At 40.5% G+C, this 23550-nt stretch overlaps 1 protein-coding gene across 3 annotated transcripts in view; it reads left to right on the plus strand.

Annotated features, from left to right (window-relative positions):
* LOC122515716 (rhombotin-1-like) overlaps positions 1–23550 on the plus strand; it is a 77339-nt gene that overhangs the window by 3797 nt on the left and 49992 nt on the right. For 2 of the 3 annotated variants that reach the window (XM_043633134.1, XM_043633135.1), the window contains exon 3: positions 21394–21458. The exons of the other annotated variant lie outside the window; for it this stretch is intronic. The gene's annotated coding sequence lies outside the window, so the exon portion shown is untranslated. The remainder of the gene's footprint in view (positions 1–21393; positions 21459–23550) is intronic. 3 annotated transcript variants of the gene reach the window in all.

Genomic DNA, 23550 nt, shown 5'->3' on the forward strand with positions numbered 1-23550 from the left:
CTCTCTTTCCTTCTCTTTCCTACTACCCCTATACGAGCGGCTATCGAGGGAAACGCATTCCATGCCAAAATTACTTCGCGCTGCGATCCGACGGGGTATACAAGGCACCGCTAGGATTGAGGTTAGCCTTTCGTTGCCCTACACAACAACTAAAATATACATATGTTGCATATAAGTATATGGAATTTATCTTAGGATGATGAAAAATGCTCACATTTCACGAATCTAAATTCTTGTATTTTCCCTTTGATTCTTATTATTTCAAATCGTTTTCCGAATTTCACGTAAAACAGCTACTACTATATTTAGATCGATTTTTCTTCATTTAGAAAGAATTAATTGGAAAAATTGATTTTAAGGATAGCCGTGGCATTAATTTCACTCGTTAGAATGGGAAGAAGAAGAAGAAGAAGAAGAAGGGTTTGGAAAGAGGGAGAGGGAGATTGGTAGAGCTCATGAAATATTCGCCAATCTGGGAAGCATCTATTTACCTATCCGGTTACTCATCCGGCTATCTATCCGTCCGACTGCATGCCTCCTCTCTTTTTATCTGCCTGGTTGGCCGTCCTTGTCTTCTTTCGCCTCTGTTGGTTTCACATTTGTGGAGCGTTGATTAAAACCACTCGACGAACGTGGAAGGAGAGAAGAGATAACGAGAGAGGGAACGATCCGGGAGGGAGGGAGGGAGGAAGGGAGGAAGGGAGAGAGAGGAATAGGTTCGTATATACGGAGTTTAAGGTGCGTGTGGTTGGACGCGTGCTCGAGCGCGCAAATCGAACGCAAGCGCGAGGAAGAAGGGGTGGAAAGAGAACGGCTAGGGGTTAGGGGGAGAAACGAAATGAGAAGAAGGAGTACGAGGAGGAAGAGGAGAGTAGGAAAATAGGAGGAGGAAGTGGTGCGCTAGTGGTGGAAAGAGAAGGAGAGGACCAAGGCGTTGCTTGCTTAATTACTAAAAGCTAATCAATTCCAGGAGGAAGTAAAGTTTAAATTGCGAACTAAAGTATAGCCGGCTCCCGGACGTAGCCCTGCAAAGCGATATTACCGCGCGCTGCATTCTGCAATTAGCCCGTGGTAAGTCATTGAAAGCAAATTATGGGCGGTACCCGTGAACGAACGAACGAACGAACGCACCGTCCGTTTTCGCAGTTATGAAAATTTCAAAGCCCCGTCTGCTGAGTGCCTGTTATACGCTACTAGTCGATTCGATTAAGGAATCGAATAAAGATTACGTCATAAACTTTCTCTCTTTCTTTTCTTACACTGTGCAATATATAAAATCTATTATTATAGTAACTAACCGAGTCCCGAGTTACCCGGTCCGAGTTCTTCGGATTTTACGTCGAAAAGATCGAACGCATTCGACCGTTCTGGACAACTGCTACGGTTTACTGAAATTCCCGTTCAACTTTACCGATCTTTACCAGTCGTGTATTATTAAAAAGGAAAGATTTTTCCAACGAGCTCTCTGGGACTCGAATAACGTTGACTGTCACGTTGATTACCCGTGGCCATTTGGGTCATCTGTGACAAGCGTTATTATATTTAATCTTCAAATTATAGCTTCTACGGAGCCAAAAAAAATGTACAAATTTCGCGTTAGTCTCTCAGTGTTGTTAATTAATTCGAAATTCATCTGACACGATTGGTTATACATAGAAACGTGTAGAATTTAAGTTGAGAATATTTTATATTGAACGAATTCGATAGGTAATTTTCATAATCGTTAGAAACCGTTCGTCGTTAATTTTCATCCAACGAACGGCAATAAACATTTTTAACGTCGCGTTATCATTTATCGTTTATATTCGTACGCTTTTAAAAACGTGTAACACATAAACTGCCGCTGTTATTACCAACACTATCATCCCCTTTCTATCACCGTCCACGAATTCAAAACTCTTGGGAGTTTTTGGGTCAGGAGGAGAGATTCATCGTGCATGAACGATCAGAGAGAGAAAAAAAATAGCCTCGAACGTGAACGACACGTAAAACGTTTCTTTTCTGAGTCGGATGATCTCTTTTCTCGGTTCTGTCCAGATATTCTTTCTTTTATTTCACCTTTTTTCTCTTTTTTTATCAAGGAAGGTTAACATTTCAGACATTGAATCCTCTCGACTGGATATCGACTTTTCTCTCTTACTTCGAATATTAACGAGTGCAAAGTTGAACGTCGAGTAAACTCCAGATGCGTTCTATTATAAACTTCGTAACCACTTGGTAAGCGAAAAGGCGATAGAACTACATCTTACTCATCGTCTTATTCTAAATCCAAATCTTTGAGTATAAAGTAACGTGACTTTGGAGACTCCTGAATCGAGTCGAGAAGAATGGAATCTGACTGACTGTTTAAGACGCGTTTTACGGCTATATTTGAGGACTAAAGTTTTACCTTCTCTTTCTACAGAGATTCCAACGATGAGATGGTGGTGTTGGTGGTGGTAGTGGTAGAAAAGGAGAAGAAGAAGAAGAAGAAGAAGGAGGAAGAGGAAGAGGAGGAGGAAGAGGAGGAGGAGGAGAACGGTAATGGATTTATACGGCGATTACGATTCTGAATCACTTCGGGCAAAGTAGTAGATACCCTAACTCGAGCTATCTCTACACCTTATTTCTTGCTATCGAGAAAAATTAATTATCGATCGATCCGACACAGTTAACCGAGAGAGAGAGAGAGAGAGAGAGAATCCTCTTAGAAATCGGAGATGATGGTCGGAAAGGGGAAGATCAGTTAGAACGAGATAGTAATTTCGACTTTTTCCAATGGTGCGATTCGATTCGAAGAGGAGAATTACTATTCCCTTGGTTTACATTAGCGCTCGTCAACATCGTGTTGAATAATCCGTACGTGTCTACGTACTCGACGTTATCTGTAAGAGGAAGTACTCGCTGACGGAAATGGAAGAGCAAAGTGGGATAAAGTGAGATGAGAGAATGTGAGTGAGAGAGAGAGAGAGAGGAAGAAAAAGACGTGGAGAGATCACGTGGCTCGGATTGGAGGTGTACCGTATCACTGGAAACAAGCAATAAAATCAATGTCGTTTCCGGCGATTCAATTCGTAAGACACATCGCACAATTTCACATACAATTTTACGGCAGAACGAGTACCAGTCCTATTTACTTCGCGACACTGCCCCCCTCCCTCCCTCCCTTCCCTTCCCCCCCCGTTTACCACGGCTATCCCACCTAACTTTTTTCTACTTTTACTCTTCACTCCCTCTCCTTCTCCTTCTCTCTCTCTCTCTTTCTCTTCTTTTTCGTCTTTCTTCACGTTCGACAACATTTCCATTTCTATCTCAACTCGATTTTTTATTATCGTCCTTGAAAATACTCTCCCTTATCTTCTACTCGTAGTTATCGATATTATCTTTCTTCTTCGTATCGTATTTTTTTATTGGTTAAATACCAATAGAGTGAGAACATTGTTAATTCGATGACAGGATTTAGATACATCTTCGGGATCTTCCGACAAATTCGAATAATATATAATCGTATGGATGGCGTGCGGAGAGGTACTACTGTAGCGCGGTAGCAGCATCGAGCGTGATACAGTAGGTTGTTGGTTGAGTTGTGTGTTGACTCGTTCAATGTTCGCGCTACCTCGATACGCGAATCTCGTTAGGATCGTATTAATTATACGAACAAAACCCAGCTCGTATTAATCGAACGTAAGGTTCGAATGCTGTGGTTATCGACAACGGTTATTAATTCTGCGGTGATAATCGATTACGTTGCGGTTAAGCGAATCGATTTTCAAGACTATAACATAACAACCCTACCCCCCCACTTCCATCCCCTCACCCCCGATCTCCTGTCTTCGGTATCTTACAATTAGAGATTCGTCCGATTCGATGAATTGTTCTTTTCCTTTTTTCTTTATTACGATCGTTCGCGGATTTTTTCTTTCCTTTTCCTTTTCTTTATTTATTGTTGTTCTTTTCTTTCTTCTTTTTTTCTTTCCTTTTTATTCGTATAACTCGTAGAAAGTGGTATTCGTTTCTTCCTCCTTGTTTGTATTTTATTTTATTTTTTTTTTTATATTATACTCGATACATACGTGGACCCTACGTTGGTGTTGCTACTGGTGCTGTGACCTACATACGAAAATTCTCGGAATTGATTCTCGCCCGGGCGAATTTCTCGATTTATTTCATATAAATCTGGCGAGCTAGCGAGCGAGCAAGCAAGCAAGCAAGCAACCCTTTTTCGATGATCGTCCTCGTGTTAATTCGGTGGCGCGAAATTCGTCGCATCTTCGAGTTATCATTGATAGAAGAAACATAAAAATGCATTTTGCGGTTTAGACTAAATATTTGGAAGAAATTGCATGCGAGTAAAGGAAACAAAAGCGAACAAACAAGCAAGCAACCTTTTCTTGATGATCATCCTCGTGTTAATCCGGTGGAGCAAAATTCGTCGCATCTTCGATTTATCATTGATAGAAGAAACATAAAAATGCATTTTGCGGTTTAGACCAAATATTTGGAAGGAATTGTATGCGAGCAAAGGCAACAAAAGCGAGTAAACAAGCAAGCAACCTTTTCTCGATGATCATCCTCGTGTTAATCCGGTGGAGCAAAATTCGTCGCATCTTCGATTTATCATTGATAGAAGAAACATAAAAATGCATTTTGCGGTTTAGACCAAATATTTGGAAGGAATTGCATGCGAGCAAAGGCAACAAAAGCGAACAAACAAGCAAGCAATCCTTTCTCGATGATCGTCCTCGTGTTAATCCGGTGGAGCAAAATTCGTCGCATCTTCGATTTATCACTGATAGAAGAAACATAAAAATGCATTTTGCGGTTTAGACCAAATATTTGGAAGAAATTGCATGCGAGTAAGGGAAACAAAAGCGAACAAACAAGCAAGCAACCCTTTCTCGATGATCATCCTCGTGTTAATCCGGTGGAGCAAAATTCGTCGCATCTTCGAGTTATCATTGATAGAAGAAACATAAAAATGCATTTTGCGGTTTAGACTAAATATTTGGAAGAAATTGCATGCGAGTAAAGGAAACAAAAGCGAACAAACAAGCAAGCAACCCTTTCTCGATGATCGTCATCGTGTTAATCCGGTGGAGCAAAATTCGTCGCATCTTCGAGTTATCATTGATAGAAGAAACATAAAAATGCATTTTGCGGTTTAGACCAAATATTTGGAAGGAATTGTATGCGAGCAAAGGCAACAAAAGCGAGCAAGCGAGCAAGCAAGCAAGCAAGCAAGGCAGGCGTCGTTGCTGACCGCGATAATATCACATTACCGAGATTAACGCGCACTGTAATTGATCGGACAGTGAGTAACAGTAGCACTCGCTGTTGTCCAACGAATAGGATGGAGCTTTGTGCGTTAGGAGACGACACACCTCCCCCATTAGTAATCGAACTGACGAGACTTGTCTCTTTTCCATTCTCCGTAGTTCTAACCAATCAGACGACTGGTCTAATCTGGACTAATGGATACTAGCCTTGACGCTTCTAATTGTCTATCACCGAATATCAATGAGAGTGGTTTTAATAATAATGAAAAACAAAAGGAATAATATATTCTTCAATTGGAGCGAGAAAATTTCATGCGTTTTCAACGACATCTGTCTAAGTATCGTAAAAAAGAAAAGAAAAGTAAAGAAAATTTCAAACGACAAGTTTAAATTTTCGATGAACGTATCATAATCTTGACATTCCTAATTCTTTATCAAGAAATTTCAATGGAAATGGTTAAGAAGAATAAGAATAAGAAGAATAAGAAGAAGAAAAGAAAAAAATATTTTCCAACTTAAACACCGTTCGCGTGTTTTCAACAACATCTGCCATGGGATCGTAAAAAAGAGAGAAAAATTCAAACTCGGTTTCATCTCCGCTCTTCTTTACCGTGATAGAGGATTGCTTTTTTAATCGGTGAGCACTCGCTGGAAAATAGCTACTTCGTCCAGGCACGCCGCTTGGTGTCTACAAGTACCATGATCACTTGCCCTATACCACTCGACGGCTGATAAAGTATTGACCGATCTAAAATCAAGATTCGCCCGATATTCCATTCTATTCTTCTTTTTATTCCTTTCCTTTTCGATCTTATAATGTCGTATTGTAAATAATATTTCACGCTGATTCCCCTTTTTATATATATATAATACATCTCTTTTATCGTTAAAATAAAAAACCTTTTTTTTCCACTTAGCTATTTGTCAATCGAAGAACAAATAAACGAAAAAAAAAAAACGATCAATCGGTTTAAGCGACGAAATACGTTTTCCCGGGCTATTTTTTATCGTTTTTCTTATTCTCCATTAGTTTTTCCCTATTAGAAAAGTTTCGAATAAACGTATCGAAATTTGATATCACTTTGAAAAGAAAAGAGTAGGTAGGTGGAATTAAAAAAAAAGAAAAAAGAAAAAAAATAAAAGGAAAAGTCTGGAGACTAATCTGAAAAACGATGCGTACGGGAGTTAGAACTTTGACGCACGGGGTGCTGCTTCTCGGGGTATTTCGTAAGGCGCGCAGACGCGTACTATTGGAGGAAACAAATAACTAGAAGAAAAAACGATTTATATATGTACGCGTATATAATATAATACAACACGTAGAAAGAAAGAAAGAGAGAGATACATAGTACGTGTTTACGTAGATACGTTGGGAATTACGTGGAAATACAACAACGGGTTGTGATGGTTATACGTCAGTGACAATAACAGTGCAGCGACCGGTTTGGAAGCAAGTGCAAATAAATAGGCTGCACTGCCATTCCATTTGCTAGATTAGAATCAAATATAATTTTTCGAGGGTGCTCGATCGGTTCGATCGAGCGAAAAAGAAGCCGAACGAGCAGCAGTAACACCAAAGCGCTATCCTTTTCTACCTTCAAATCATAAAATTGCTTTCTCTCGTGTGCCACCAGCGTAGAACCTGACAAACGATAGCTCACCGTGATTTTATTACTTTTATTTTTACTGCTTTTATCGATTTCTCCCTTTTCCTCTCCGCCTCTCTCTCTCTCTTTTTTCTTTTTATTTATTTTATTTTGTTTTGTTTTTATTTATTTATCTTGTTTTTATTTAGTTTTTATAGCTTCGTATCATTGTAATCACAATGACAAATTTATAACAGCACTCTCTCTCTCTCTCTCTTTCTCTTTTTCTCTCTCTTTTTCTCTCTATTACGATTCGATTACCGATCTCGTGCTTTAGATAACAAATACGATCCCATTCGCATGATTTTCCGCGACGTTTTTCCGGGCGTGTATCTATCGACGTGACAACATTTTTGCCGCCTGTTTCTCGGCTAGCTCGGTAACCGAGCGAGGCATGCGTGAATAAGTAGACCGCCATCCTATTTGGTAGATTAGAATCAAATATAATATTCCGAGACGATCGTCTTTAATACCTCTTGTCGCTGTAAAAGCTCTTCGGCGTTTTCTCGAATACGTTGTTAAACGAGATCATTCGTTCCCTCTTCTTCTTCTTCTTCTTCTTCTTTATTTCGAAATTTCAAATTTTCGTAGTAAATGGTAATTTCGTATAACTCTCAACCGTACCGAAATTATTTTTTCGATCGAAAACAATTAACCGATTAAATGAACAATATTAACATTAAAGAACAAAGCTAAAGGAAAAAGAAAATAAAAGGAATATAATTCATCCGCTATAACTCGTACTTTAATTTAATTTCTTAAAAAGATACAAAAAAAAAAAAGAAAATTTTTAAATTAGCGAATATAGATGTTTATGCGATCCAAGAAGAAAAAGATGAAGATGAAGAAGAAGAAGAAGAAGAAGAGAAGAATTTATCTTTGGACACATCTATACTTTAATTTCGCTAGGAAGCAATATGCGTCATTTATACGGCACAGGGTGTCGGCTTTGGCTTTGGCTTTGGCGTTGGCGTTGGCGTTGGCGTTGGGTGTATGTGGATTTTGTAATCTCAATCTAGCGAGAAACAGGGCTGCCACCACCACCACCACCATCACCACCACCATCACCGCTACCACCGTGTCTGATGGAGAAAAGAAACCAGGTGGCTGCAGGTGCGGTTACAGCTTGGTCATAAATCTTACACCTCGTAAACGTGTTCTTTCTCTCTTTAGACGCGTACACGTTGTGTTGTACGATTTCGATCCGAAAGCTCTTATGAGGGCGTTTACAAATTTATACTGTGCCTTATCTGGCCTTCCGAATGGCGACAAAGCTAACAATACGAACACACACACACACACACACACATTTCTATTATCTTTTGTTTCTTTTTTCCGCTTTCTTTAGGAATAGCCAAAGTGAGTTTTACTATATAATACAAACGTGGTAATACACGCACACACGTACACATATACTGCGCGTAATACATTTTTTTCTCGCCCCGTCGATTCGATTTAACAGAAGGGAGTAGTAGTTCTTTCTTTTCCCCTTCTTTGTATCTAATTTTACCTAGCATTTCTTTTCCCTATAATCAAATGCACCCGCTTTTTCAATCTCACAGACTCGATTAATAAGCCGATTATTTCCTCTAGATATAATAATCGCATTATGCCGTCATTATAACGTCTACTCTCTCTCTCTTTCTCTCTCAATAACGTGAAATATGGCGTACATTGTCCTGTTCATTTGAACAAGCCTTTACGTTCCTACTTTATTTTTTTCGTCTCATAAACGATGAAAAATATTTACAAATATTTAGGATATTATTAAAATCATTTGAGTATGATCATACCGAGAAGAAAGTTTTATCATCTGGATAATATTAAACGGCAATCGATCGGTGTTTAATATAAATCACTGTAGACAGTGTACAGTTTATTTGAACAACGACAACCCCTTCTAGCGTTCTTATTTTTTTTCATAAAGGACGAAAAATATTTGCAAATATTAAGGATTTTATTAAAGTCATTTGGGTAGATTTTTTCCGACAAACCACTCGTATTACCGGGACAATATTGAACGGCAATCGATCGGCGTTGTTTGAAGCATAATGAAAATGTTGTACCAGCGTGGATCCATTAAGAGGTTATGTTACGATGTCGTTCATTTAAGGTTAATAATAATAGATGCCAGAAACAGACGTGCTAGCCAACGTACGTGGCTGGACATGTTGTTGATGATCGTTAACGAAATTCTCTTATCAATTAACTCATTAATCAAGGACACAATATATTTTTCGATCAAAATTTAATGATCGAAAACTGAATAGCGCCATTTTTAAATGCCTATACAGCTGACCGATTAATCAGATTTTACAAAGGGTTAGAAGATTTTAAAAGACGCGTATAGAAGGGATTGGATTGTAATTTATTATGAGTTTGAAACTAAACTATTTATAGGTGCATATGCATTTATATGAAACAAAACAGCAACGTATAATGATTGCTTTTGTAAGTATTAATTGATTGGCCCTTTATTGCATTTTATAATATGTACTTTTGAAATGATTGGGCATACAACTTGCGAGAACAATTTTCAGTAATCAGTTATGCCAAATTTTACTTCTCCTATAATAAAAAGACTAATATATATAAAAGTTTAATAATTTTAAAATATATTTCTATGTATAAGAATTTTGAAATATTGTATTACCATAAACATATTGATTGTTATAAATTGATAGTAGGGATAGGAATACTTGTGTAATTAATTGTATATGCCAACAAAAATTATAATAAATATTTTTCATCGAGTTAATCGATGCCTAGGATAACGACTAATTATCATATTTGTTCGTTTCTTCATAATTCATATATAGATAAGCAAAATAAGGTATTTTTCAAGTAGTTAGAGATAATCGTTGGGACAATAGATTTTCGTTGCTAGGTTCGATACAATTCTCACGAGAATACTAAATATTAAATGGTCAATTAGAGTTCTCTCTCTCTCTCTCTTTCTCTCTTTATGCGACGGTCATTGTTATTATTATAATTATAGATCGTTCGTCGGTCGGTCAGGTGCTCGCTGGTAACGAATTAATACCCACGCCTGGCTAATTTGCAATACAGTTACGGCGTATTACGGTTGAACGTTGCTGTGGTAGGAGGAGAGATGGGGAGGGTGAGGGGGAGCATCAGCAGCAGAAGCAAAAGTAGCAGGGTGGTGGGGGTGGTGGTGGTGGTGGAGGAGTGCGTTTGCTCACCGCAAACGTGCGAATTTTGAACGACCGATCGAAAAACCTCCGAACGTGTTGTGGTGGTACGTAAGCCGCGTTTTCATACGTTTGTGCGACTAAGCAATAGCAGCGGGTTGCGTGTGCGCGCGCGCGCCCGCGGAAAGCAACGTTCTTTCCAATTATTGCCTCGTAAATCTGGCGCGAAACGACCGCCAATTATTTAGGTATTAGCCACCCATCTCTCTTTCCCTTTCTTTCTCTGTATGGTCATTCACTCGTTTACTCGCACGCGATAATAATCGTACCCCAATAACAACACAACAACAAAAACACAGCAGCAGCAGCAGCAACAACAAGAACGAAAATCGTCAGGTCGCGATGGTGGTAGGTAGCTCGCTAGCTCGGCAGCTAGTTTGCGCTCGTTCGATTTCATTCCCGTCATATTTCGCGGTCCAGTTTTACGTCAAACGAATTGTTGCAGTACGGTGAATGGCAACGGTGGGAAGTTTCGATATTCGTAAATTATTCCACAGGAGCGAGGGATAAAACGTATATATGGGCGCGTTACGGCCGTGATATAATATATAGAATTGTGATTATTTATGCGACTGATAATACCAACTCGATAGCAGATGTAATCGGGATTTATTAAAGATGCAATAACGGATTAAAGAGAAAGAGAAAGAGATAAATAGAGCCATTAGTTTAATCCGATGTTAATGACTTTCAACGCTAGTTCGATCTGCGTTTGACGCGACCGCCGCGTAATATATTTATGACTACTTGTCATACGTAAACTTTTTCGAAACTAGTTTTTCACGATTCCATTAAGGAACAAAAAAAAAATAAAAAGAAGAAGAAAAAAAACATAACTCACTTTGAAGTATCCCCTCTCCAGCCCCTTTAAACAGTATTTACGAGTTCTATTAGAAAACTGTCAAGGACTGTGAGATGCCACGTGCTTCGCTCGTGCCAACACACGTTCGCGTTCGTTTTCAGATATCAGGAGCCGACGACTAGGAGCCAAACGACGATCCTAGAATCTCTCGCAGGCTTATAGGATTCGCCCGTAGTCTCTTCTCCTTTTCCTAGTGTTATGTTTCTCGGCGAGACGTAGGCTAACGTAGACGAGTCTACGTCTACGATAGTTTCGATAATCGAATAAAAGGATTTCTTTTTTTTTTGTTTTTTTTTCTTTCAACGATGTTTGATAATTCCAAATGAAAAGAAAAGAAAAGAAAAGGAAACAAAACGAAATGTAAATAACAGGGGCAAAAGATTGGTCAGGTAGGAATCTGTTTTATCGACAGCACGACTGGCTGTTGTCGACGCTGCTTCGATCGGTTGCCCTCGTCGTTGTACGATTCGATGGAGCGATATGGAATATTAATTTTCGCTAACTCACCCGATCCCTCGATTCCCAGCGGCATCCGTTTCTCTGCTTCACTCTCTCTTTCCGTTCCCTGCCCGCCCTGTCGCTATCACCGCCACCACCCCCTGCCCCTTCGCTAGCCCCCAACCCCGAAAACTCCCACCCAATTCCTCACCTCCTCTCCTCTCCTCGGCCTGTCTCCAGCTCGTGTCTCGTCTCGCCGAACAATGTTTTCCAATTAACTTTATTCGAAATCGAACGATGCCCCGTCATCTCCTTTTCCTCCCTTTTAATTCAACCCTCCTCCTGGCATAGCATAAACGATAAAAAGGTATTTCCATCTGGTCGCTCAAAATGTATACCGAGAGTGATTACTCGTAATCGAGAGGAGAAGACCCAGCGAAAATTTGATTTTAAGTTTGGATACCAAGGACAGATGGACGAACGAACAAATTTCATTTACGTTTACGGTCACTTAGGAGCAAAAGAGAACTTGGGTTGGGTGAGGGGATGATATCGGAGTTAAATCGATGAAATATTAAAGCAAGTTAAAGTACAAATTACGAAAATGTTTGGGGCTGCTAGGCAAGGTAAGAAACTGAAAAGTTACACGTTGATTCCTGAGTTCCTATTCGTTTAATTGAAGTGTAGAGTATCAGTGGCGGGTTGTTACTGCGGAAGCAACACCGGCACCCCTAAAGCTTAAAGCGGCGCCGATAGGAAGGAGAAAGCATCGATCGTCGACAGAGTTGATGGCGATGGTGGCTCGGTCGCACGCAGGTGACGCGTCATATCCCCGTAACTTTTTACTCGGTGCAACCGAATATCACGCTTGCTTGGACTTGGAGTTCATGGATAGATAGGTGGCTGGCTGGCTGGCTGGCTGACTGGCGAGTTGTTGGGTTACTAGCATGGCTCCTACCTAGCTACGTCGTTGATGCGTTAGTGCGCGCGAGCGCACCTATGTGTTGGACAATACGTTATTACGGGGTAAGCTTTATAAGCGACCCCTTATATCATCCCCCTCGCGCTCAATGCAATCTCATTACCGTGGATGCACTCTCCGTATTAATACCGAAAGGAATTAACTTTCGACGTTATGGGATCAAATGTCATTAACTTTATATTGCCAGCCGTACCGGTTAGGAGTGACGCAGAGAGAGAGAGAGGGAGAGAAAGAGGGAGAGGGAGGGAAAGAGAGAGAGAGGGCTCCGTTAAAATAAACACGACACTGGGCCGTGAGCCCTCCGTCCTCTTTCGACGACGCACGCGTCCTATCGTTTTACGTGCGTCAGGTCCGTTTGAAGCTTCAACTGAATTTAAATTGCCTCCCTTTACCTTTTACCCCTTTGCCCCTCTGTTTTTTCTCTTTTCCTCTTATTCTTTCACTCAGTTTCCTCTTCTTGTTTTATTTCAAAGAGAAAAGCGAGTCTTTGTTTCGTTCGAATAAATAAGAGAGTAACCCTTTCATCAATCGATGTTATTTAAAAAATGAAATCCCCTTTTTTTTTTCTCCGGGAGGGAATATTTACGTAACCGATGCAAGATGCAACGAGAGTTCATAGGAGTTTACACTTTCTCGAGGTAAGTCGATATTTATCGAGGAGTCGGTATCCAGAGCAAATGTAAAATTCAGTTTTAGTTCTAACCGTTAACCGTGCAGGATCGTGAAATTCTCCTTTTCTTCCTTCCTTCTTTCTTTCTGTTTGTGCACTTCTCAAGGAAGGTCTGCAGACATCGCGGGTGGTCTCCATTCGTTTTCGTTTTTTTAGCGCGGCTCTCCTTTTAAAAGTTTATCGCGCATTAAAACGATCGCATTTCATTGGTACAGCTAGGACTTTAAAGCTGTCTCTTTGCGTTTCTCTTGTCCCTTTTTTTTTTTCTTCAACTCTCCCTTACTCTTATTCGTTAACGTCGCGAAGGAACCCTTTAAAGTGCTGCGACATCCGCTCGACTTGCTCTTCTTCGGTTCCTTTGATCACCGTTGCTAAGTTGTCCTAAGAAAAACGGCTAATCCAATAAAAAGTTCTACGCCTAATACGCGTGTCTCGCTAAAATTTCATAATGTTCTCTTACAATGCATACCGAGGATTCCAACTATTCGAGTCAAACGAATTTACTGTACATCTTTATATTGTCTATGTTCAGCGAATATTCATTAACATTCATGCTGATTCGAATTAGTCAAAGAAATTTTTATTTCAGTTAATGTATACTTTTCATTAATGCTTTGACACACTACTATTGATGTTTCATATGAATCAAGGTCTATTTATTATGAATTGCTTATAAAATTTGAAGCAATGTAAGCCAACATAAGTGTGGTCAGTGATTTACTCGCTTAACATACGACGATATATAGTCGAGTTTTAATAGAATTAAACTATAACACACATCGACTCTAATTAATTTGCTAAAGACTGTCTGTAATTCAGCATAGGTAGACATATTCCGGTAATGATAGTAGAATTTTTCGGGATACCGAACAAAGTATCCTCATCGTGCACTTTGGTGAAGCTCATAGCCAGCTGGTATTCAATTACATTACTTGCGTTAATGTTATTAACGCTGTGGGCATGCGACGGGGTTGTCGAGGGAAGATATTAGAGTGGAATAGGGAGTTAGGGGTTGGGTTCGGTTGGGAGGGGGTAGGAGAGGAGGTGAGAGAACTCCGCCTTCATTTTTATCACGTTCGTCATATCCTGGCACGACGACGGCCAACTAGTTACCGAACGATGCGTTTATTTCGTATTGAGACTTAGATTATAGTCGACTACGCCAAAACCCAACTGCGCAAGTTTAAATTTACTTACGCTTCTTCCTTTTTTACTTTCCCGTGTTCTCTTTTATCCCGTTTATACGCTTTAAAAGTTCAAGCAACGAGCGCACATATGCGCCAATGTTTGCACTGCACTCGTACCCCTTGTACAGCAGAGTTTCAGCATTCTCGGTACGGGGACAAGACGAAATAAAGTTTCGTGGCACGCGGTGTTCCCTCGCGGTACTACACGATTATACGCGCACAGAAACGTTCCTTTTTTTTTTGTTTCACAACGTTTTATATCCTATTTTACTTTTTTCACTCCCCCACCTCTCCCCCCTTTGCTGAAAAATGCGAACGTCGCGATAATGCTCGAGGCGTACCACTTCGTTTTTCATGACTCCCTTTTTCCCTATTTTTTTTCGAGGGTCCTTACGCGTCAAGTGATCCAATACAAATTACCTTTTAGTATTTTCCTTCTAATATTTTCCATAATATCAGTGCTTTCATAATAAATTTTGAAAATTTACATTTTTCATATTCACCCAAAAATTCACATATCTGATCATAGAACTGGGATAACTTTTAAAATGATTTGTAACTTATCTTTGATCAGTCAGAGAACAAAATTTTCAAGCAAAAAGCTTGATGAGTTTTTTCTTTGAAAAATGATCTTTCTTTCTTTCCGTTTCTCCGAAGTATCATCATCATCATCATCATTATTCTTATTCTTATTATTATTATTATTATTACTAGTATTATTATTATTAGTATTTCCTTTACTCCCATTCGTCTTTGGTTGTTAACTCGATGGTACACACGTGTCGCCAATTTCGTGGCAACTTTTTGCCCGGTCCGGATGAGACTCATTATCTCGTGATGCACATCAGGACTCATCTTAAACGCGTGCATTAGAACACCATGGGAACGTTTAAGAGTCCGGTTCGATGTGAGAACGTTTTAAGTCAAATCCCAAGGATTCTCTTACGTTTTAATTTTTTTTTTTGACTATTTCGTTAAATATCGTCAAAAGTGTTTCACCCTGTCGACAAAATACCGTTCCCGTTGTTCCGTCATACCCGAGAAAAGGTTTTACAAAAGATATAGGATATTTACTTAATTTACAACTTATCTTTCCATCGACAGACCTCCAAAGATTTCACTTATGCTGACAAGTTCGGCCACTTTGAATATTCACAGTTAATTTTTGACAGCTATTTTGCTTGGACGTGTTTTGGCTCGTCTTCGATTTTTGCCTATTTTTCGGCTTTTGCACCATGATAAAACGCCCCTGCTCACACATCGTTGCTCGTGCGCGAATTTTTGGCCAAAAACAATACAATAATGATGCCGTTTATTTTTATTTTTCTACATTTTTATTAATTTTATTATTAATATTTTATTATTGTTATTATTACTTTTTTTATTTACATACAAGTACTAAGGTTAAGAATTATTTGCTCACTTCGCGCATCTGTACGTTACTATATTCAGAGCAGTACAAAATGAACATTAGCGACACTAGTGGTGAAAAAAGAAAACTCACATATACGATTTGCGTGGACAGATTTTGGCAATTAATACGTTTGGGTGCGTGCTCCTTATGTAGTCTCCATGTTATCAGCATAAGTGAGGGACATGAGTACCAACATAGTACCACAACAAGGATAACAATCCTTTTTCAAGTAGAGTGAGAAAGCACGTGCACGAAAACATGCACAATACGGAAGTGAGAATCAGCACGATCGTACAACTTCACACCCGTTGGATTACTAGAGTCCAACAACCATAATCACGATCAATCCTTGGGTGGGGGGTGATCGTTTCGGTATATTTTGGACTGCTGACTCCTAAAAAAAGCTCATAAATGTAAAAAAGGTGTTGGTAAGGTACCTCAAATCTATAAAAAGTGGAAAGTAAAAATAGGAGTAGGAATAATCGAATGTTATCGATCGATTAGATGGATTAATAAAATCAAGATAAAAATAGAATAAAAGTAAAAAAGAAGAGAAAAAAATACAAATAAAAAGAAAAAGAAATAGAATAAGAAGAAAGAGAAGGAGAAGGAGAAGGGTATCGTGTGGTGGCACGAGGGTGAATCCATCTGCTAAGTGCGGATAAAATTACCCCTCGATGCTTTCACTGACAAACTCCCTGGATATCTGGCCGTTCGTTCCACTCGTCTCTTTCTCCCTCCCAAATCCCTTCTCCTCTATTCTCTCTCTTTTTCTCTCTCTATTTCTCTCTCTATTTCTCTCTCCCTTTCTTTCTATCACTCTATCCTTCTCGAGTAAATAACTTAGATGCGTCCGTTGGTCGCTACGTTTGCCAACGGCGGTTCTCAACTTGCCTCGTCGTTTTCCACTTAAATATTCTCTCAGAAACGTTCAAACTTTCATCAGTTTCTCCCACCCCCCCCGCTGCCACCAAATCTCGAAAAAAATCATCTTCAATGTTATTGCGCGTTAAACGAGGAGGAATTTTCGTATACGACGAAAAGATTCCTGTACTATTTTATTAAACAATTATTTCCTTATTGTTTATTAATCTTTTCGTAACTCCCTTTATTTCACAGATTCAAATATATGAAATTATTATATAAATTACGTTAGTATATAATGTCGAATGTTTAGCTCGAGATATTAGAATTGGTGTAAGAAATGTAGTGAACCAATCGGCATAAGAGAATAACAAGGGTTAATTATACAGTTGGATATTATTTGAAATATATACGTTTGGTGGAGATAAATCTAAGGGTTGTTTTAAGAAGAAGATTTGAATCGTGGTTGAAAAAGGGTTGATTTGGTCCGGAAGACAAACCGATTGACGAGTAGGACGAGACCGAGACGGAAGGGTTGGTAGAAGTGAAGAAGGAGGAGAAGAAGGAGGAGGAGGGGAGAGGCAGGGGGAAGGAGAAGAGGACGAGCATTGGTAGAATGCAGTAGGAAAATCGGAAAGGATAGCAACATCTCGAGCGAGGGTGTAGGAGCGAGCGCGCGCGCGCGCGCGCGCGTGTCGTCTCTTCTCCTTTCCTTGGAATCTAATTTCGTCGAATGTCATCCCGAAGAGTCGGAGAGTGCAGCGATCTGCATTCGAGGTTGAATCGCTCGATAGCAATTTCCAGGAAAGGAGAGTACGAGACTCGACGTGTGCACGAGAAAGACAGACAGATAGATAGTAGTAGTAGAAGAAGAAGAAGAAGAGAAGAAGAAGAAGCTGGAGGAGAGGGTGAGGAAGTGGGGAGGGGGACGGGGGTAAGAGAGAAAGAGAAAGAGAAAGGAGATAGGGGGCATCGATATAGGTGAATGTAAACGCGTGTATCACGTACGTAAATGTGGAAAGAAGGAAAGAGGGAGAGGGAGAGGGAGGGAGAGAAAAGAATGGAAAAGTAAAGAGTGGGGGTAAGTATCTAGAAAAGTAAGGAGAGGGGATAGGGATAGGGATAGGGTGAGTGAGGGATGGATCCTACAGGAGGATACGCCGTCCTTTTCCCTTGGAAGCTCCGTCGAAGTATTGAGTCCTGTATCATGGCGGCTATAATACATTTTTTATCTGATTGAGGGGATCTTCTTTATGGAGGGTGTTCCGTACACACAGCTTTGAGTTGGAACGGTGCTGTGTGTAGATACTACGTTCACCTTGGTGTTCTGCTTTTATTTCTTTCTTTCTTTCTTTCTTTCTTTATTTATTTTTCTCCGTCTCTTACATTAGTTACTTTTTCACTTTCGGCCATCCTCGATATTGTCGACGATGGATGAGAGGGCCAGAAGAGAGAGGGGTAGGGGTACGCGCGCGTGCCTATCCCGTTTGCCTGTATTTTCAAGAGTGTACGCAATTTTTTCCCTCAACGTTTTCCGAATCGGCCGAATAATGCTCGCGAATCGCCGTAGCTGTTGTCTCGTTCAAAGGGGTGCGGCATGGCGTTAAAAGATATGCTGCTTTTAATATTATATCGTCAGGTTTTTTTTTGCGTTGTAACTCGGGAATACATCGCGTATGAAATGTTCGCGGTTTGGTTGGGTTTTTTCTTTCTTTTTTTCTTTTTTTTTTTTGGTATTGCTGGGTTGATATTGTACGTCGGTAATGCCTAGATTATAGAATTGAAATTGAAATTCTTCAGTATTGTTAATATATTTGGGATTTTGCCAGGATCCATTTTTCCGCATAAATCGGAACAGAATTAATTTTATTCGTATTGACTATATATATAGCGAATGGTTTCATCCACGTAGATCTATGTTACGTAGTATATGACTTGGGCGTGTATGTAAAACTGTAGTTGCGAGTTTAGATGAGATGATGTTACAACTCGGTTGTTATTAGATTTTTATTCCCACAGTTTCTCGATGGAATAACGTACGTAGAACGTACGTAGAACGTACGTATCGTCGTGCATGATGCAAGGACTTTTATTGATTCTACGGGAATCTAGAAAATGGCCATATTGGAGATCGTGTGGGTAAAGGATATTAAAATGCATTCAATGCGATCGGCTGCCAATTTATAAAGCTCTTTCAGCTTGGAAGTACCTACTCGTTCGTCTTTCCCGACGGTATTCCCTTTATTTCAACGAACAAATCCAACAAGCGGTGAGCGCGTTCTCCGAACGTGCGCCTTTCGTTATGTTTATGCTAACGAATAACATGCGTCGAATTCTCCCCACCTTCTTTTTACTCGTCGGTGATTGGTGACGTCGACGAGAACGAGAGAGAGAGAGAATGCATCTGGTGATTATTTTTATTTTATATTTTTTTTTTTATTTACCCTCGCCGAAAGAAAGTGTTAATACTCGTCTTAACTCGAAAGTTACGAGCTCGGCATATAAAACAGAAACAAAGAGAGAGAGAGAGAGAAAGAGAGACAGAGAGAGTTAGGAAGCAACGGTGATGCGAGTTGCATTTGGTAAATGGCAATCAAATATGCACGATCGATTAGCACGTCCGTGCCTAAAAGCAAACAGTGCTCTTCGACGCACGAATGAGAGAAAGAGAAGTAGATGGAAAACGTATCTCCTCCTCTGAACGTTTTAAACGACTCGCACAAACCCGCATCCGTTGTGTTCGTTGTACGGCTCGTTAGAGCCGATAGAGACCGAGTTAAATAATAAAAAGACCGAGAGCATACTGCTCGCCTAACAGTTATCTGTATTTTCCTCTTATCTCAAAAATATAAAGGACAAACAAAGAAGATAAGACATTTAACACGCGATCTCGCCCGTATATTATTACTTCATTTTGTTTAGTTAGAAAATATGATTTATAACGTCTGAATAATACAACAGTTTATTCTTGCACGGTTTTCATTGACAATATTTGTTCAAATAAAATGGTCAAAAGATATAAGAAAGGACGGGGATGAAGTCGTGCAAGAAGGAGAGTAAAGTATAGGAGAGTAGAAGGGGTGGTGGTAGGTGGTAGGTAGGTAGGTAGGTGAGTGGGTGGTTGGTTGGGTATGTTCTGGGGAGGGGTGCAGAGGTAGAGGTTGTGTCAGTGGTGAGAGTAGATCTGCCGGAGCGGCGGAGGCCGCTGCAGGGGATTGAAAAGCAATTTCCCCGTGAGGGACGCGCGGTGTGTGGGCCGAGCTTTATATTAATGATCCAGATATATTATCGGACGTGACCGAAATTGCTGTCAAAAAACTCGGATATTGGATCGAAAGGAGATTGCGAGACGGTCGACCCTCTCTCTCTCTCTCTCTCTCTTTCCCTCCCTCCCCTCCCTCCCTCCTACTCTTTTTTTCTCTCGCTGTATGTGTACACGTGTCTCTCTCTCTCTCTCTCTCTCGTATCTATTCATCTCTCTTGCTCATTCTTCCGTTGCCAGGGTTCTTTTCTAACACTATGATCGTCCATACCTAGCGATCGGTCACTACAGAAAACGGCATCGATCAAATAGCGCGGGAAAAGTCACCCAACTCGTTTGTTTTTCCTCTTTTCCTCTGATACACGTAGAAATCCCTATACGTACCTATACCGATTTAGGTAAAAACTATTTCCCCCTATTTTCCTGATACATGACTTTCAAATCACGTAAATCTGATTTGGCAATAATTGCGTACGTTTGAAACAACGCGACCTATCGAAAAGAACTAAATTTTGGGATATTTGTTTATTTCATTTGATATCATCGAGCGTGCGTTAACGACAGGATGACCCATTCATTAGTGGCGTCCTATTGGTTAGTTTTGGTTTTGCGAAAAGGTTAATCTTCAAATTGGACCCCGTTTTGGGATCAATGGAAAATTCGATGAAACGATGAACAAACAACAATTCTACGAAACCGGCAAATTCGTAATAATGAGTTTCGGTAAAGAAATAACGGATGGATTTCGAAATGTTTTTACGAGCCACATTTGCTAAAGGTTGGATTTAAAAATATGAAAACAAAAAAGAAAAAAGAAAAACTTATTTCACTCTTTTGCATTTTAAAATGCACGAAGAAACATTATACCCAGACCGAATACTTCATTCATAGTACACCCATACATATGCCCGCATACGTGCGTCAAATAATTTCCTCCGCCATTAACGTGAACGAGACGATCGTTTATCGGATGGTTGCCGAGTTTCTTTCTTTAAAAAGCGATATTAAGCTTGATATTCCGTCGACGGCAGGGATTGCGGTGGAAAGGGGGGGGGATAGGTAGCTAACGAATCGTCATTACGATCGACTCGAATTAAAGCAGGTCGTTAAGGGAAAGAAGATGGTAGAGGAGGGGTGGAGGGTTTGGTAAGTGGGGAGTTAGGGTTTTAAAAGACACACCAGGCACGGCACGACTCTTTGCATCGGAAGGCCTCTTTCGCATCCCGACGATTACTATCTTCTTCTTCTTCTTCTTTACTTTTTTTTCTCTTTTCTCTCTCTCTCTCTCTTCTCTTTCGGCAAAGCTTATCGAAGCGAAAAAAAAGGGAACTTTTTATGCGGGTCCGTTAAGTGCCACCTACTATGTGTCCCGCGCGCGTCGATGCGCGTGTCCGACCGCTTTATGCAGGTTCTCGATAAGGAACCTCAGCCTCGTTAGAGACCTACCAATCCCCCCCGTCCCCCGTAACCCCTCCGCCACTCTCTTCATACCCCTATACCCTCTCCTCAACCACCACAAAGTTCTCCTTTTCTTTCGTCCTCTTCAATTGGTATCGCGAGAGTAGCCTTTCTAATTTAGTTCTTTAATTACTCTGTTACAGGTTATGTTAAATCGTCTCCAGGACGCTGACGTCGTTCCAAGGTCGTTCCGAAAAGCCAGCAAGAGGTGAGCGAAAGAAAAAGAAAACGTAAATTAAAAAAAGAAAAGAAAATGAATAATAACCGGTAGGATTCGCGATAAACAAAATTACGTCGCCGCCGGACGGGAGACTCTAATCCGAGTTTTATGTTTCCCAGCGACCGTTCCATCCATTGGAACTGTCCAGGGCCCTTGGCCAACTTTCTCAAGAACACCCAGTTTCATTTGGAATGGGGATGCTCGATCCCCGCAATAATATCGGGTCATACTTTCGATTAGAAATTGAACATTTGTAACGTCAATGACCTAACCTCAAAAATATATTCTATTAGATTTATTTTTGATTTGGCGAAGAAAAATATCGTTTGACATAGCAAAGGAATGAATTTGTATATCCGTTAAACGAGATGAGATGAGGATCAGGAGAGGAGATGGAACACATGTCGAGAAAGGTTTAGCAGTAGCAGCATGAAGGAAGGGGAGGACGAGAATGAGGACGAGGATGAGGATGAGGAGAAGGATGATGATGACGAGAGGATGAGGTGGATTGGTTGGAATGGATAGGTGGGAATGATGGTGCGGCGTAGCGGCGTTATGGCGTGGCTTGGCTTAGCTTGGCTTGGCGTGGCGTGGCGTGGCGTGGCTCGCGATCGAGTCGCAAAGACTAATTTCCGGTGGCTCGTATTTATACGGTTAGTTATACCGAGCGGATAATACGGACCCGGCGACCTCGGTTGGTTCATCGAGGGGCGGCCAAGTTAGCCATACGTCCGTCCGTCCCGTCCGTCCCTCCGTCCGTCCGTCCGTTCGTTCGTTCGTTCGTTCGTGTCGGCTTTCTCCCTCTCCTTCCGTCTCTTTCATCCTACTCATGCTCTCTCTCTCTCTCTTTCACTCTCACTTGGCATATAACTCAAACCACGCGGTCTACTCTGTACGGATAGTAGGCGTAACTGAATTTCCATAGCTCGGTAATTGTAATGCACATTCGTTAGTCGGCAACGAGGACGAATGGAATTAACGCACGACTACACTCTAACCTTATATTTATTATATTTATACTTACATTCTTTGTAGTTACATTCATCTAACTATAGAACTTATTATTAGATGTGTGTGTGTGTGTGTTTGGAATTAATCATTCTTATTTGATGATTAAATTTTATTCGGGTTCTTATATAAAAGATATTTTTTGCTCTCTTTGGATTGTTACTTTTTCTTAATTGTTAGAGAACACAATAAGTCAAAGGTTAAAACAATGAAGGCGTCGAACTAAATAAGCTAACGTAGCTAACGAATACTACTACGAATGTATATATTATATATATATATATATGTCGACGTGTATTTGCATGTGCAAGGGAGACGTTTGATTGGCCGTGACGTCGATGCTTTAAAGTGGCTTGCCAGCCCCTTGATTGGATTCTATCGTGGACACAATGGACTATACATTGCGCGACCTGACTTGGGAGCGCATTGGATAGAAGACAAGAGAGACAGAGAGAGAGAGAGAGAGAGATAAAGATAGATAGAATAAGGATAAGGAGAGGTAGGAATAGTATACAGTAACAGTAGGATAAAACTTCAATGATATTACAAATAATATGATTAATAGGATAGCGAAATAAAAGAAATCGCCAATGATATCCGTAACAGAAGCCACATTTTTACGGATAGACAGGAAACAATAGCTAGTATACTCGATAGTTAGAGTATTATTACATAATCAGTATTAGTTAGAGTCCTTTAGTAGGTAAAATTGTCAAGTGTCACGGCATGTGTAGGTCGGTAGGAGTGAGACTAGCGAGTGGGAGTGAAAAGGGGAATAGTGAAGAGGGCTGATGGCTAGCAGCTAATCCTGGTGCCGTTGGATATTGGCCAAAGGAGAGGAGACATCAGAGAGAGAGAGGGTAGGAAAAGGAAGAGCTGCGTAGCAGGTTGAAGGGTGGGTGGATGAAAAGGAGGAGGATGAGGAGGGAGTTGTAGTAGGTAAGAGGAACGGGAATGGGAAGGGGAACGGGAACGGGGTTGGCGAGGAAGAAGGGTCGGGTCGGGCGTACTTAGTTAGCGGACAATGCGGCCCCTAATGAACAGCCAGGGGCGCCCAGCAGACCAGCTACTG

Source organism: Polistes fuscatus, unplaced genomic scaffold (assembly GCF_010416935.1).
Source record: "Polistes fuscatus isolate 324 unplaced genomic scaffold, CU_Pfus_HIC Scaffold19, whole genome shotgun sequence".
Taxonomy (NCBI): Eukaryota; Metazoa; Arthropoda; class Insecta; order Hymenoptera; family Vespidae; genus Polistes; species Polistes fuscatus.